Source organism: Mirounga leonina, unplaced genomic scaffold, assembly GCF_011800145.1.
Source record: "Mirounga leonina isolate KUSES-001 unplaced genomic scaffold, KU_Mleo_1.0 Mir_366, whole genome shotgun sequence".
NCBI lineage: Eukaryota > Metazoa > Chordata > Mammalia > Carnivora > Phocidae > Mirounga > Mirounga leonina.
Genome location: NW_023270709.1, coordinates 25,770,848 through 25,785,926, shown reverse-complemented (window position 1 = coordinate 25,785,926; position 15,079 = coordinate 25,770,848). Strand labels below are relative to the sequence as shown.

The following is a 15,079-nucleotide window of genomic DNA, read 5'->3' as shown; positions in this document are numbered from 1 at the left end:
ATGGTGGTGGTGATGATGGTGGTGGTGATGATGGTGGTCATGGTGGTGGTGGTGGTGACCTCCTGAGAAAATTGCTGGGAAGTTCAAGGAGATAATGTGTGAGGTAATGGAAAATCATTAAGGGCCTACTATGTAAGTGTCAGTTATTATCAGACTGATTTTCTCAGCTGCCCCAGCCTCCCAAGTCTATACAATTCCCCTCTCCTACTCCTGGCCTGTGATCAACAAAGACACAAGCTGACGAGAGCAGAGTTATTCAGAGTGCTCACTTCAGATACTTCCCTGGGAATATAAAGGTGTTTCTGGTTCATGAATTAATAAGCCTGGCTGCTATCTCATCTCCACCATGTGACCAAGGCAGGGCTCAGAATAAGCCCATCATTTGGCACAAAATAAGTATGTGATTTCTTACCCATTTTTTTTTAAGATTTTATTTATTTATCTGAGAGAGAATGAGAGAGCACATGAGAGGGGGGAGGGTCAGAGGGAGAAGCAGGCTCCCCGCTGAGCAGGGAGCCTGCTGCGGGACTCGATCCAGGGACTCCAGGATCACGACCTGAGCTGAAGGCAGTCGCTTAACCAACTGATCCACCCACGTGCCCCCCATTTTTTATTATTAGCCAATCTGGTCTCCCTCTGGAAATTATTTGAGTATTAAAGAGTAATAGACACTAGGGCAGTTTTCTTGTGGAGAGAGTCCCCTCGCCTTGGTCAGGAATTCTGGAGGTCAGGAATCATATCTCTAACAGTATCTTTAATGACATACAGTCCCTATTTCCTGGGTAAATATTTACTTGCGGTAAACATACCACAGTTACTGCCTCCCCCGTCTCAGTAATCTGAGAAAGGCTAGGCTTTCTATATTTGTTAAAACATTTCTAATTTAAAGATAACACCCATTGAAATTTGAATTATATACATGTCACAATATTTTAGGACAGCCATTAAGATTTTAAATGAAGCTTCAACATTGAACATCCTCTCTCCTAGTGCAGTGTTTTTACTTCCACTGCTTTTTAAAATATTTTCAATGATAAAAACTCCTGGAGGAAATTGTGGTGATCTGTTTGTATATATATATTTTTGTAAATATATTAATGTGCACACACACATCCAGGAAGACAAATATTAACTCAGTTGCTTAATAGTAATTCTGCATGGGGCAGAGAACAAATTAATAGGATCAACCTGCTGTGAACTAATCAACACATTTTGGTGGAGCCCCACTCCATGGAAGTTATGACCACTGCACGTAACTGGGCAGCTGGGTCAGAAGTCATATCAGCTGTAGCAGGGCTGACTAGCAATGGATCGGCCCAAATCCTCCCCACTCCTGGAGACACAACTGATGGTGGGTCAGGAGCATCACCATCTGTATGAGAAAAGACAACACAACCTCTGGTTATTTACAACGCGGGCTAGAGTGCAGAGGATGGAGAAAAGCCCCGTGTATCCTCCTAACACCGATGGTACCCCAGCCTTTACGACGCGCCAGGCGCTGCTGAACAGGGCACGCAGGGAGTCAGTGGCTCTCTGCCCCCTCTTGACCTAGTCCGGAGTCGGCAAACCATGGCCTGCGGGCCGATCCCAGCCCACTGTTTTTGTTCATAGCCTGCAAGATGAGAATGGTTTTTACAGATGAACATTTGCAATTGATTTGGTGATGGGGAACAGTAAACCTTGAACTCCAGTTATGCAAAATGTTCTCCCAAAGAAAAAGAATTCCATTCTTCTCCTAAGCAGACCAGGAATACCAAAAAAGAGCAAGTGCTCAATTATACTTTAAATTTTGTCAATAAAAATAAGTGAAATTTTATTTTCTCTCTTGTTATATGGGGTAGCTACACAATTTCCTTGTTTTTTTTGCCTCTTGGTCCACAAAGCCTAAAATATTTGCTATCTGGCTCTTTCTAGAAAAAGTCTGCTGACCCCAGGTCTACGTTATCAAATTCCAAATCATTTTGCCTCTTGAGGTCACTGCGAGTTTCTTAACCGTGTCTCCCTCCAGCTCTTCTCCTTTTCACATCCACTGGGAGGATCTTATTTTTAAATCCCCATTTAAGAGGAAGATTTATCCCGCTTTGTTGTTTTAAATATTCTTTTTAAGAGAATACATGTCACCATATGACACTGCTTTGTAATACCAACTGGAAGGATGATGAAAAATCTGTGGTCCAAGACAAAACCAAAGAGAGGGCGCAACATCACTTAGGGGGAGACACAGTGGGACTAGGGACGTGTTCTCCCAGCCCACCAGTGAATGAGGTGAAAGAAAGCACACAGGGGGTGTCCACGGTCCTTTCCACTCACATCTCTGCATCAGCTCAAGGGATTTTCCTCCCCTTTTGACTCTTTGGGTCACCAGGTGTCCAAGGTCCAAAGTCCTTGGAAACTCGTGGTAAGGAACCACTGATGTGTGAGCATGACTCCAGTCCTTTTCTTGGCTCTTCCACACACATCACCCCAAGTCTCCCGATTCACTGTGGGGTGACCAAGCCAGGCCTCAGGGGTAGCATCATCAGAAGACGCAGCTTACTCAGGAGCTTATGAACTATTTAGGGATATAAGATTTGCTTTCTCATTCATTTAAAGAATACTTATTGGGGCACCTGGGTGGCTCAGTCGGTGAAGCGTCTGCCTTCGGCTCAGGTCATGATCCCGGGGTCCTGGGATCGAGCCCTGCATCGGGCTCCCTGCTCAGCGGGGAGTCTGCTTCTCCCTCTGCCTCGGCCGGCTTACAAATAGAAACAACTTACCTTTGCATGAGAAGATAACATGGGATTAGCAGAGTTTTGGTCACCACAAGACAGAGCTGGCTCTTGCCCACTGCCCTTCGTCTGCAATGCAGACCAGTGCGTGTCCACTTAGCCCGCATGTTAATTTGAGGACAAGGAAGCCTTTTCAAAACAGGCATGAAGGAATGAGGGAAAAGCACCACCACACACACGCACATTTAGTGGGGGCCGCTTGGCTCCTGGTTGCTAAGCGTTAGAAACAGCAGGAATGTTCAGCTCTATTGGGCATCTTTGAGGAGTTTTAAATTGCTGGAGAGGAAAATATCTTGTTGTCCAAAAGAGTCAGGGAGCCATTGTCCACTGTTGGTGGGAATGCAAACTGGTGCAGCCACTCTGGAAAACAGTATGGCAGCTCCTCAAAAGGTTACAAATAGAACTGTCATATGATCTAGAAATTCCACTTCTGGGTATATAGTCAAAAGAATTGGAAGCAGGGTCTTTAAGGGATATTTGTACCCTGAGTTTACAGCATCAGTCTTCATGAAGTCGAGAGAGTCAGGCAACCCAACTGGCCATCGATGGCTGAATGGGCAAGCAAAATGCGGTCCGTACATACAGTGGAATATTCTTCAGCCATAAAAAGGAAGAAAATTCTGACACTTGCTATAATGTGGAGGAAACTGAGGTCATTAAACTAGGTGAAAGAAGCCCGTCACAACCAAACAAACAAAAACACCACCAAATACTGTATGATTCCACTTATATGAAATATCTAAAGTAGTCAAATGTCTGGAAACAGAAAACAGAAGGGTGGTTGCCAAGGCTTGGGAAGAGGGGGGAAGGGGAGTTGTTTAAGGGTATGGAGTTTCCATTTTGCAGGACGAAAAGAGCTCTGGAGATTGGTGGCAGAACAGTGTGAATGTATTTAACACTACTGAACTATATACACTTAAGAATTATTAAGATGGTAAGTCTGATGTGCATTTTACCGCATATATATATATATGAGTTAAGAATAACTACATCAAAAAAAAATGTCACAGGAGGGAACTGAATTTCCATGAGAGATAGAAGTGGCTGATTCTGACCAAGGCTGGGCTTAGCTGACAATCTTAGAAAGATTGCCCACTGCCCTTCTTAGAAAGACTGTGTTCTTTATAACAGAATAGCATGAGAGTTAGGTATGGGAATTCTTCCTACCACTTTCCGTCTGGTTGGGAATCAGTTTTTAGAATCTCTGCATCAGTGGTTTGAGATGGGCACTTACTGAGGCTTATCTAGAAAGGAGTAGCATCTTCAGAAGACACAGCTTGCTCAGGAGCTTATGAACTGTTTAGGGATATAAGATTTGCTTATTCATTCATTTAAAGAATACTTACTGGGGCGCCTGGGGGGCTCAGTCGGTTATGCATCTGCCTTCGGCTCAGGTAATTATCCCGGGGTCCCGGGATCGAGCCCCGCATCGGGCTCCCTGCTCAGTGGGAAGCCTGCTTCTCCCTCTGCATCTGCCTGCTATGCTCTCTCTCTCTCTTTTTTCTCACTCTCTCTCTCAAATAAATAAAATTTTTTTTTAAAAGACTTACTGAATGTCTGCCATGCACTAGGTTGGGTTCTATTCAGCTGCTGGGATCAGCAGTGACTGTGACATGCCGCACCCCTTGTGAACTTATATTGCCATGGAGGGGGACAGACAGTAGACAGGGAACAACGGGATGTGTCCGATGGAAAGAAGGGTCATGGAGAAAAATTAAGTGCAGGGTGAGAAGGATGGAACAAGGTGGTCAGAAGGCTAGAACATGGTGGTCAGGTCAGAACAAGGCTTTGCTGATAGATACCCCGATGCTTGATGGAGCTGTGGGGTCTGACCTGGACTTCTGGGGGAGAATGTTCCAGAAAGAGCCAGAGGCCGGTGTGGCTGCTGCACGGTGTGAAAGCAGAGAGGGGTGGACGATGAGATCTGAGCGGTTTCTGGGGGGTCCAGCTCTTGTAAAGCCCTACAGGCCATGGTAAGGATTTGAGTTTTTGCTCCATGGGAGATGGGAAGACCCTGGTGGGTGTTGAGCACAGTGACATAATCTGATTTGCCTTTCAAAAGGATCATTCTGACTGTTGTCTTGAAAGTGAAGATGGGGGCCTGGCGGGCAAAAGCAGGGAAGCCACTTGAAAGACTTGCAGTATTCCAGGAGAGAGCGGATGGGGCCCTTCCCAGGCCTGACACTGATTAATTCTGGACGTAAGGGTGGGGCGGTGTTGCCAAGGATAACTCCAGCACTTTGGCCCAAGCTCTGGAAGGACGATTCGGCTGTTTACTGAGACGAGGGGGGCTGCTGGAGGAGGGGGCTGAGAGGCGGGTCCAGTTCCGGTGGGTTATGTTCGCAGTGTAGATGCACATGGCGGCTGGCTTCGCCGAGTCCCACTCCAAGCAGCCGCAACAGTGGGTGCTCGGGAAGTGTTGGTGACATATATATCAGTGAAAATTACTCACAGATTCATCTCTAGCTTACGGGGATTGGACTGTATGACTGATATGGGCTGTTCCCTAAAACCAGGCATTCAAGACTGTAATGCAAACTGTTTATAAACACTAAAGGGAAATTAAAGGAAAGAACAGAGGGGAATGGCTGGATGAGCAGGGCAGGCTTCTTGCAAGGGTGTATTTGAAGGAGAGAGCTTGCTATCCTTGGAAGCACCATCGTGATAAATCCGATAGTTGTAGAAGAGCATCCAAGACTCTCCGTCTGTATGTGGCCTCCTGAATTGTGTGCTCTGCTCACCAAGTGAAAATGCTTGCATTTCTTTCCCTTTGGCTCCAAGGCTCTACATCCGTAGAATCTCTGCAGGAGGAGACCTACAGAGGTTTTCGGTCTATCTTCCTAAACAGAAGGCAGGCAAGGGGTCAGTCTCGTTGCTAAACTCCCTCCCTTCTTTCCCTTCCCCAGGGAGGTTTATCAGCTTTTCTCGGTGACACATCCATTTAACACCAAGAGCTGGCAATCAGCATATTCACTTTGATTTTAACTCAAATCCCCCAAGCGACATCTTCAACCACTTCTGTTTATTCTAATCCTGGGGAAAACTGTTCTTCCTCCTGTAAGATAATCTTGGGTATCCTCAAAAACCATTACAAGAACATATTAACATGTGAGTAACTCTCCCAACACTAAAATAGCCAGTCAAATATTTGTATTCCAGCGGGTACTTGAGTTGAGTAACACATCTTTGCAGACAAGAGGGCAAGTGTATTCTGAGCAGTGAAGAGGGGCCAGTCGTCTGTGAATCAGGATATGAAACGCGGGGGCACGCGGCCACAGCTGTTGACCTTGAATTTCTCTTTGAACGTGGCACCCAAGGCTGAGAGGCTCTTCTCCGAGAGGCCTGTGCACCTTCGTGCTTCTAAAACCTGCCGCTGCCTGGTGGTGACGTTCCTCGTTCTGACTTGGCCACTGTCTCCGGTGCAAAGAACAAACGAGAGCAGGTGTTCACATTTATCTTCCTCGAGGAGCCCCTTGGGGCTCGTTGAGGAAGGGTCAGTGAAGGAAGAGGCTGAACAAAGCCTTCCATCCCCCCCCACACTCGAGCCTGCCAGCAAACAGCTGTTCCAGGCTCTTCCTGCTGCCAGTAATGAAAACATAACCGGGATTCGATGAAAGCTATTTAATGGGGGATTGCTCGGAGAAGCCACTTTCTCTGGAGATTTGCTTAAACCAAAGCACTTGGATTTGCTACCGTGGCGGCGAGATCTTCACCTCCAGCAGCCTGAGCGTGAATGCCCTATTTCGAATGTGACAGCCAATTACACTTTGGTGGCGTGAATAATTTATCAGGTTCAAGAGCACTGTCAACCAGGGACAGTACAGCAGACGTGCTGCCTGGCTCATCATGGAGGGTGACGGCGCCCGGTCCCGTTGTCACAGCCCCCACCCAAAGCTGCCAGAGCTGTGGACTGCCTGTGAGCCGAGAAGGAACGTGGGGGATATGGGGCCAGGCTCCGTTCCTGCTACCCGAGGAGCCTTTGTGGGTTGAGCAAGCTGTGCTTGGGGAGTCAGATTTCCACTCTCACCTCTGCAAAGTGAAACGGAGGGGTGGGGGGGCGGGGAGATGAGGGCGGTTGTCTCCGGTGTCCCGATTTTGCATAAAATATCTGTGGGGGTGGGGGTGGAGGCTGTGAAGTGGTGATCCAGGAAGAAAGAGGCGGGAGACCCTGAAGCCAGCAAGGGTAGCTAATGCCTTCCAGGCCCGGCGGAGGGGTCATGGGCCTTCCCACCCCGCAGCTGGTTCCCGCCTCCCTGAGCAGGACCAGGAGCAGCTGCCCAGGGAAGGGCTCAGCCCGGAGGAACCTGTGCCCCGAGTCAGGGTGTTCTCCCGTGTGCCAGGCCGTCCGGGTGCTCTGCCACTCGCGCTAGCATCCAGCTTCGCTCGAACAGCAGTGACAGCTCACTTAACCTCGCAGAGACCTGTTTCAGGCTGAACTGGACTCCAGCAGAACGTCCCTGAAGATCGTGAGGCCTCACTGGCCATGAGGAAGTTCTCAGTAATGTGGCTGCCGGGCCTGGGATGCCTCCTAAGTTCACCTCCTGAAGTTGATAGTCTCATTCTTACGCCTTAGGGAGGGACTGATGTTTGGGATGACACTTTGCATAATGGGGGCCAGTCAGGAGGAAAGGGATGGTACAGGATTATGTGCAACGATGGCCCTGGGCTAAGATCGAAAGAGAAACACGGGCGCCTGGATGGCTCAGTTGGCTAAGCCTCCGACTCTTGGTTTCGGCTCAAGTCACGATCTCAGGGTCGTGAGTTCGAGCCCCGCATCAGGCTCTGCGCTCAGCAGGGAGTCTGCTGGAGATTCTCTCCCTCGCCCTCTGCCCTCCCCTGATCACTTGCTCTCTAAAATAAGTAAAATATTCTAAAAAAAAGAGAGAGAAACAAAAACAAGAGTTAACTAAAGAAGAAAGAATTTTGAAACATGAATGACTGAATACAAGCAGATTTTACATTTTTTTCAGTAAGCAATAGGCAACTACTAATGTGTATCCATCAAGGCATTATCAGGAAACTGATGGCTCCCGCCAATTAGAATAATTCAAGGGAGGGGCGCCTGGGTGGCTCAGATGGTTAAGCGTCTGCCTTCGGCTCAGGTCATGATCCCAGGGTCCCGGGATCGAGTCCCGCGTCGGGCTCCCTGCTCTGCGGGGAGCCTGCTTCTCCCTCTGCCTCTCTCTCTCTCTCTCTCTGTCTGTCATGAATAAATAAATAAAATCTTTAAAAAAAAAAAAAGAATAATTCAAGGGAGCTTCCTCTACAAAGAGATGGCTCACGAAAGTGTGGGTGGAGTGTGGGGGAACCAGAGGGCCCAGTGGGGCCAGTGCCACTGCGGGGTCCAAAGGAGGGGAGAGGAAGAGGTTGCTAGAACCTATAGGACGGAGGCAGAGAGGGCTACCATGGGGGAGCAGTCATCTTTTAAGAGGGGACACAGCCAGCCCAGCATGACCTCACAGGGAAGAGCCAAGGAATGGATATCCTCACCTCACTCCCTTTCCTTTTACCTGTCTCCTGTTGGGGCTCCCATTGGCCAAACCCGACCGGGCGTCCTAGGGCAGGGCAACCCCCCGGGACAGAGAGCAGAGACTGGAAGCTGGAGGATGGACAGGAAGGGGCGATGCAGGATAGCCTGCTAGCCAGGGACTGCATCGGGCCTGGGGACACGGTATAAATAAATCACCTTGGAGAAGCTTACAGACAAATCTCTTCTTTTATGTCTCCCTATTGATGAGGAAAAGGGAACAGATTTACTATAAAGCAAAAGTCAATTTATAACCTTAAAAAACAGCTTACCTACCAAGTACTAAGCCTTGTGTTTAAACATACATACTGACAGTTTCCAATCACTTCTACAGTCATTTTTAAAATATTTTATACTTATTTTAGTGTCTTTGTGCAATAATACTTAGTGAATTAAATTTATACCATTTGCCTTCAGCCTTAAAGCGTTCATAGCTCTAGGAATTTGCAAAGTTAACATTCTGCCCAAATGTCTGTCGGGGTAGATCAGAGCTTCTCAATATGTGCTCTGAGGACCCCTGAGGTTTCCCAACACTCTTTTATAAGGTCCCAAAGAGCCTCAATAATTTTTTTTAAAGATTTTATTTATTTTTTTGACAGAGAGAGAAAGAGAGAGAGAGCACAAGCAGGGGGAGGGGCAGAGGGAGAAGCAGGCTCCCCGCTGAGCAGGGAGTCTGATGGGAGGCTTGATCCCAGGACCCTGAGGTTATGACCTGAGCTGAAGGCAGACGGTTAACCAACTGAGCCACACAGGCGCCCTCTAATTTTTTTAAGTATAAAGGGGTTTAGTCTAGATTATGCTTTATATATACACGCACACACACACACACACTTATGTATATATGTATATATATGTATATATCACATACACACGTTACATGGAATTTAAAATGGCTAGCCTAGACTATGTTATTGTGTAATAGGTCTTGAGACCAAAAAATTGGGGACTGCTGGTCAAAATGATATTACTGCAGAAAATCACCTCTCCCTGTCATATAATAATAATGTACGAGCAACCCAATCTCAAGTTTCTGGATAGAAGGGGATTGTTTGCCACATTTAAGGCATATTTTATTTGCTGCCAGCTTTGAACCTTTTGCTGACTATCTTCTACCCACACAGCCTTCCGGGTCACTTGGCGTAGAAACTAGAAGTGGCGGTGGAGGTGGAGTTTTGGACAGGGATCATTTGCCCAAGTGGATAGGCCTGATTTCAGCGTCTCTGAGACATTCGTTCCCAGGACACACTGAAATGCTAGGTGTGTTGGCCAAACACGTTTCCCATTGTGCAAGCAGATAGTGTAACAATGGTGAGAAGCCACAGCCTGAGATGTCTACTCCCTCATCAGTGCCAGACACGGGCAGAGGAAAACGAGGCCTTGCTCTCAGCAGTTCAGAAAGTGGCAAGCACGACCCAGCTGTCATTTGTCAAAGCGAAGCCTCCTTCTTTCTGTAGGTACAGCTCTGATGTCAATCAATGCAGGAACGTTACGCTCTTTTTTCTGGGGGGACAGATGACAGAAGCCAGCTGACTGTCCTCCACACTCATTAATATAAAGCTTCCAATACTGTCAGTGGCCCTGAATGTAGTTTCTGATGTCCAGGATCATATATACTAATGAGGAGAAGGGTACCAAATATCTGGGACGGAAGGAGATTAGGGGCCTGGGTCTGTACTCAGGGGGACACGGCACTTAGAGGAGAATGTGGGGAGAGCATGGCGGGCCAAGGAAGGCATCATGAAGAAGCTGGTGTTGGACTAGAGCTTCAGAGGCTAGGCAGGACTTGTAGAGACAAACATCAGAGAAAAAGCGATGGGCAACTCTCAGCAGAGAATTTCCAGGCAGTGGAAGTGACCTGAGCAAAACGATGGAAGCAGGAATGGTCAAATGTCAGAGCCGAAAGGACGCTTGGCAATCGAGTTGTCCACATCCTTCATTTGACAGGTGAGGACGCGGATTTCAAAGGTCGAGACTTGCCCTGAGTTTTCTATTGGCAGAACCAAAATAGAACCGAAGTGTCTCCAGGTCAGAGACTCTTGGCAGGGCTGCTCCTTGGACACTGAGCGTGGCTGGAAGAGCCAAACTTAGGGCCGGCAGTGCCGGGCGGTGGGGTGTACTGAAAAGGCTTCTAGAGCCACTTGGTAGTGTGCCAAGTGGGCTGGGCACCTGTTTGGATCTTATCCAGACCAGTGTTTCCCAAAGTGCATTCTGAGACAAATGTGCCAGAACCATCAACATGCTTGTTAAAATGGCCGATTTGGAATGGGAGAGAGGGTGACTCACAAATCTGCATTTTAAACTCTTTCCCAGAGTGATTCTCCTGCACTTCACAAGTTAGAAAATCAATGATAAAAAGAAATAGGGAAAGATTGGCCAGAGCGGCGAAGGAAGAATTCAGCAGCTGTGAGCAAAGTGGAGGGTGAAGAGTTACAGTATAAGGAAGGGGTTCAAGAATCTTAGAGCTGGCAGCGTTCCAAGCCGTGATCTGGCCGTGCACGTGGGTGGCCAAATGCCTACAGAGGAAGGTCATAAGAGTAGAGAAGGAATTTCAAAATCATGATGTTAGATCTGCTGTCCACATGGATATTGAGCATCATAGTTACGAAAAGAGATTAGATCTCAGTTGTATCTGCCTACCCCTAGGACTAGTCAATTAGACTGACTAGAAGCCAGAATGCACTAGCATCATGGGCAGAAGGAATATATAGAAATATAAATAAATAGGGTCCCTAGATATAACCAAATCTTGGAGACCTTCCATCCATATCGCTTCATGACAGCAGTGGGTCTTCAGGCACATATTAAATATCTAAATCTTTAAGTCAGGAAACTAAATTGGTTGCATTTTGCCTGCTCTTCTGCTTTCTACCGAGGAATTGTGTATTTACTAGATCAATTGGTGACAGAAAGAGCAATCGGGTTGGCTTGGCCAATGCTGTTCCCATCGAGGCTTAACAAAAGGAGCTTAAACAAATGCCCATGAGTGAAAAGCAGGGTAAAATTCAGCTATTGCAAGAGACCATTTTCAGTGCTGCTGAAGTTCAAACACCCTGTTTTATGGAACCAGAAATAATCACAGTTCCCATAGCACCCATAGTACTTCTTCCTCTTTCCTAACACCCACCTCAGTTATGTCTGGCTGTCCTCATGCCAGCCTGCACAAGACAGGTTACATGACTGTCATGTTTACCTCGGTATCTTCTGCCCTTAGTTGAAATAACAGCTTGTTGAAATAACAGCTTGTTGAAATAGTAGCTCTCATCGGTACCTTGGGGTGTTTACAATTAAGACTGACATCTGGGGAGGGGGGCAGAGGGACCTGCGTTAAACTCTTTCTCCTTTGGGAGACCCATGTCTTTCCAGGGGCATGAAAGAGTGACATAGAGTCTGAACTAGCAGAGTTTTCTCTAATATCTGCGCCCCTTCCTCCACCCCGCCCGGTGCCTGATGAGCTCTGGGCCCCACTGTTTCCCTGGATGAGGTTCCAAGGGCTCAGCCAAGGTGTCTCCAAAGACTTGGATCAGTGAAGTTTTGAGCTAGAAGAATCCTGGTTAAGTGATAGTAGGGATCTAGAGAGAAGCAAGTGGTATTCTAACAGCGAGAGAGGAGACAAGGAGAAATAACCACCCAAGAATGAAGACTTGGGTGACCACAGCAGGACCGGTGATTTGAGAGGCGGCGTGAAGCCCTCTGGATTATGCGCCAGGAGGTCTTGGTTCTGGTGCTGACTCTATCTGGTTGTGTGACCCTGGGCTCTGGGATTCAGACTGGACACTCCACTAAGGATTGTGTCCTGGTTGTGCAAATCCATGCTGCCCGGTCCCTCACTCGTACGAGTCCCTGATCTTGAGAAAGGGTCTCCACTGGGAACTGTGGAGTCTACGAAGTCCCTCAGGACAGACCCCTCTACCAGGTGCAATGAGGGAAAGGAGCCCATGCTGGGTGTTCACCTTGCATACCCCATGTGCTGCGTTCCTTTCCTGGAGCGGGGTGGGGGGTGCGGAGCTCGAGGAGGATATCTGACTTACCATGCCAGCCTCATTCCCATTCAGAGCTTCAGTCCCAAAGCTGAGATGCTGAGGCCAGCTCACAGGAAGTCTAGGAGCCACTCCCATGCCCCTCAAGGTCCCCTGGCTTCCAGCTCCCACATACACACCCCTGCCCCCACACTCGCACCCAAGCCTCAACAAGATACTCCGAGCCCAAAGGGGGAAGCTGGGGTGTAGAGTGGAATGTACTAGGGCAAACAGAGCCTTAAATATTTCTCACCTCTGACTTTGAGCAAAAGCTTCGCCTTTGTGATCGTGAGCAAATTACTTTCTCAACCTGCGAGAGCATCAGTTTTCTTATCTTTCCGATGGGGGCAGAAATAGAAAGAGGGATTGTAGTAGGCTTAGGTGAGACAATGTCTGTAAGGCACCAGGCATCATCTATAATCCTTGTGAAATTCTCTGCCCCCTCCCTCCCATAAAATTCATGTGAAGTCTCCAACAGCCCCGTTCCTCATCAGGAAGGAGTGGCGTTGGGGAGGTGGGTGTTGGGGACTGAATGTGTGTGTTCCCCCAAATTCCTATGTTGAAGCCCTTGCTCCCAGTCTGGCTGTATTTGGAATAGGGAAGTAATTAAGTTTAGATGAGGTCATGATGCACAAGGATTGGTGTCCTTGTAAGAAAGCCACCGCCGGAGAGCTCATGCCCTCTCTCTGGGTGCATGCACTGAGGAAAGCCATGTGAGGATAGAGCAAGAGGATGGCCAAGTGCCAGCCAGAAAGAGAGCCCTCACCAGAACTTTGATCTTGGACTTCCAGTCCCCAGCACTGAGAAAATAAATGTCTGTTGCTTAAGCCACCCAGTCTGTGGTATTCCGTTATGGCGGCCCCAGCAGACTGATAGGGTGGGGAAGTAGAAAGTCTACTATCCTCTGGGGTGGATATTAGGCCCTACTCTTCCCTCCAGGAGTTTTCTACGTAGCCCTATTAGCACTGATGCTAATCTGCAGTAGCTCATCCCTTTCTCCCCAAACTTCTACTACGTATCTGTGCTTCTCTCCGGGTCTCTTTGTCCAGAGGGAGGTAAAGGGAGAAATGTCTGGAACCATCAGATCCTACACAAAGAGCTATAATCAATGGTTGAAGGTGTTAAGCATCTGCAGAGATGCTAAGATCTAAAATGTTATGACAGTCCGAGGTGAGGGAGAAGGGAAAGGGGCAAGGGGTCTGGGGAAAACAGAGTCTGGAGTATTTAAGCTGGATCTTGATGAATTTCCCCTATTGAAAAACAGGCAAAGGCCAAGCAGATGGATATAGGCTAGGGTGGGGTTGACAAGGGAAGAAAAGGATCAAGTAGGAGGAAGGAGTGATCCAGAATGGCAGAGGGATTCATCCTCCATTCAGTAAGTAGGTACTGAGCTCTTGCCCTGTGTTGGGGATACAGTATCCAAGACAGAAAGGGTCTCTGCCCATATGATCTCACAGTCCAGGGAAAGAGAGACAAGAAACAAGCAAAAAGGCAAATAAGACCATTACAATTTACAATTAGTGCTCTACAAGACATAGGGTTTTGAAAAAGGATAACTGGAGGGAAGACTATACTTAAAGATGTGGGTGGTCAAGGAAGACCTCTCTTCACATGTTTACGGAATTGAAGGAAGGTCCTTGTGGCCTGAGCTCTGTAAGAGGACGAGGGGGTACGCATGAGGCTGGGAGGACTTGTGAGCATTGGTATGGAGTTTGGGTTTATTCTATAATAAATGGGGCACACAGGGTTTTAAGCAGGAGAGTGACCACAACATATTTATCTTTTAAAAGATGACTCTTTCTGTATTGGTTATCTACTCCTGTGTGACAAATTGTCACAAACGTAGCTGTTTAAAACAACACCGTGGACAAGTCACACTAACACTCTTGGATCTTGGTTTTCCCATCCATGAAATGGGAGTAGTGATGCCTACTGCTGAATATACCTCAGGAATAAATGATACAATGCTTGTGAAGGATCTGCTCCAAAACCAAGGATATAAGAAGAGAGTCAGTGAACTGTAGTGTTCAGCACAGCAAGGACTGGCTCAAGTCAGCCAACCTCACCAGGGACTTACGTGTTGACTAGAATACCAATATTGAAAACATATGAAGAATAACTGGCCAGGCAGACTGGAATGTTCCTATCATGTGGTCGACACATTTTTCTCCTCTGAAAGAAATGCCTACATGGGAAGACTGAGAAACTATTCTGTAAGTTAAAAGAAGGGCAAAGAGAAGTGGTGTCTTGAAAAACCAAAGGCTCGGACTGTCAAGGCACTCACTGCTCAGCCGTACTTCCTGGTCTAATGGAGACTGGTGCTTGCTTGCTCGTGGGTAGCCTTTCTAAACATCCAGTGCACTCTGCTCCTATCGTACCCTTAGGTGGGTTGTGATTCGTGGATCAGGCTGTATTTTTGGCTGTTCATATTTGGGGCTGAGGATGCGGTCTCCTCCCCACAACTGGATACAGGTGTTCCCATGCTGACACAGTCTCCTGGAATGTTCCCTTTTGGTCATTGTCTAAGTTCGTCAATTCTTACCAATTCACTCACAAAGTTACTGAATCCCAAGCTGGGGCGGGGTGAGGGGTGGGGAGATGCACCTGCAGTACTGTGTTATTTAACCTACCCTAAATACACAATTTATTCAGTATGGTAGCTTTACAGATAAGGAAACCGAAGCAGAGCGGACATTCCCTGTTGAGACCTTGTCTCTGGGTCCTTATAGACTCCCGGTCTCATACATTATGTTTCCACTCCAAAAGAC

General features: G+C 47.6%; 1 protein-coding gene across 4 annotated transcripts in view; it reads left to right on the top strand.

Annotated features, from left to right (window-relative positions):
- The window catches only part of RIPOR2 (RHO family interacting cell polarization regulator 2), a 110,627-nt gene that overhangs the window by 8,273 nt on the left and 87,275 nt on the right, over positions 1-15,079 (top strand). The gene's annotated exons all lie outside the window — the stretch shown is intronic.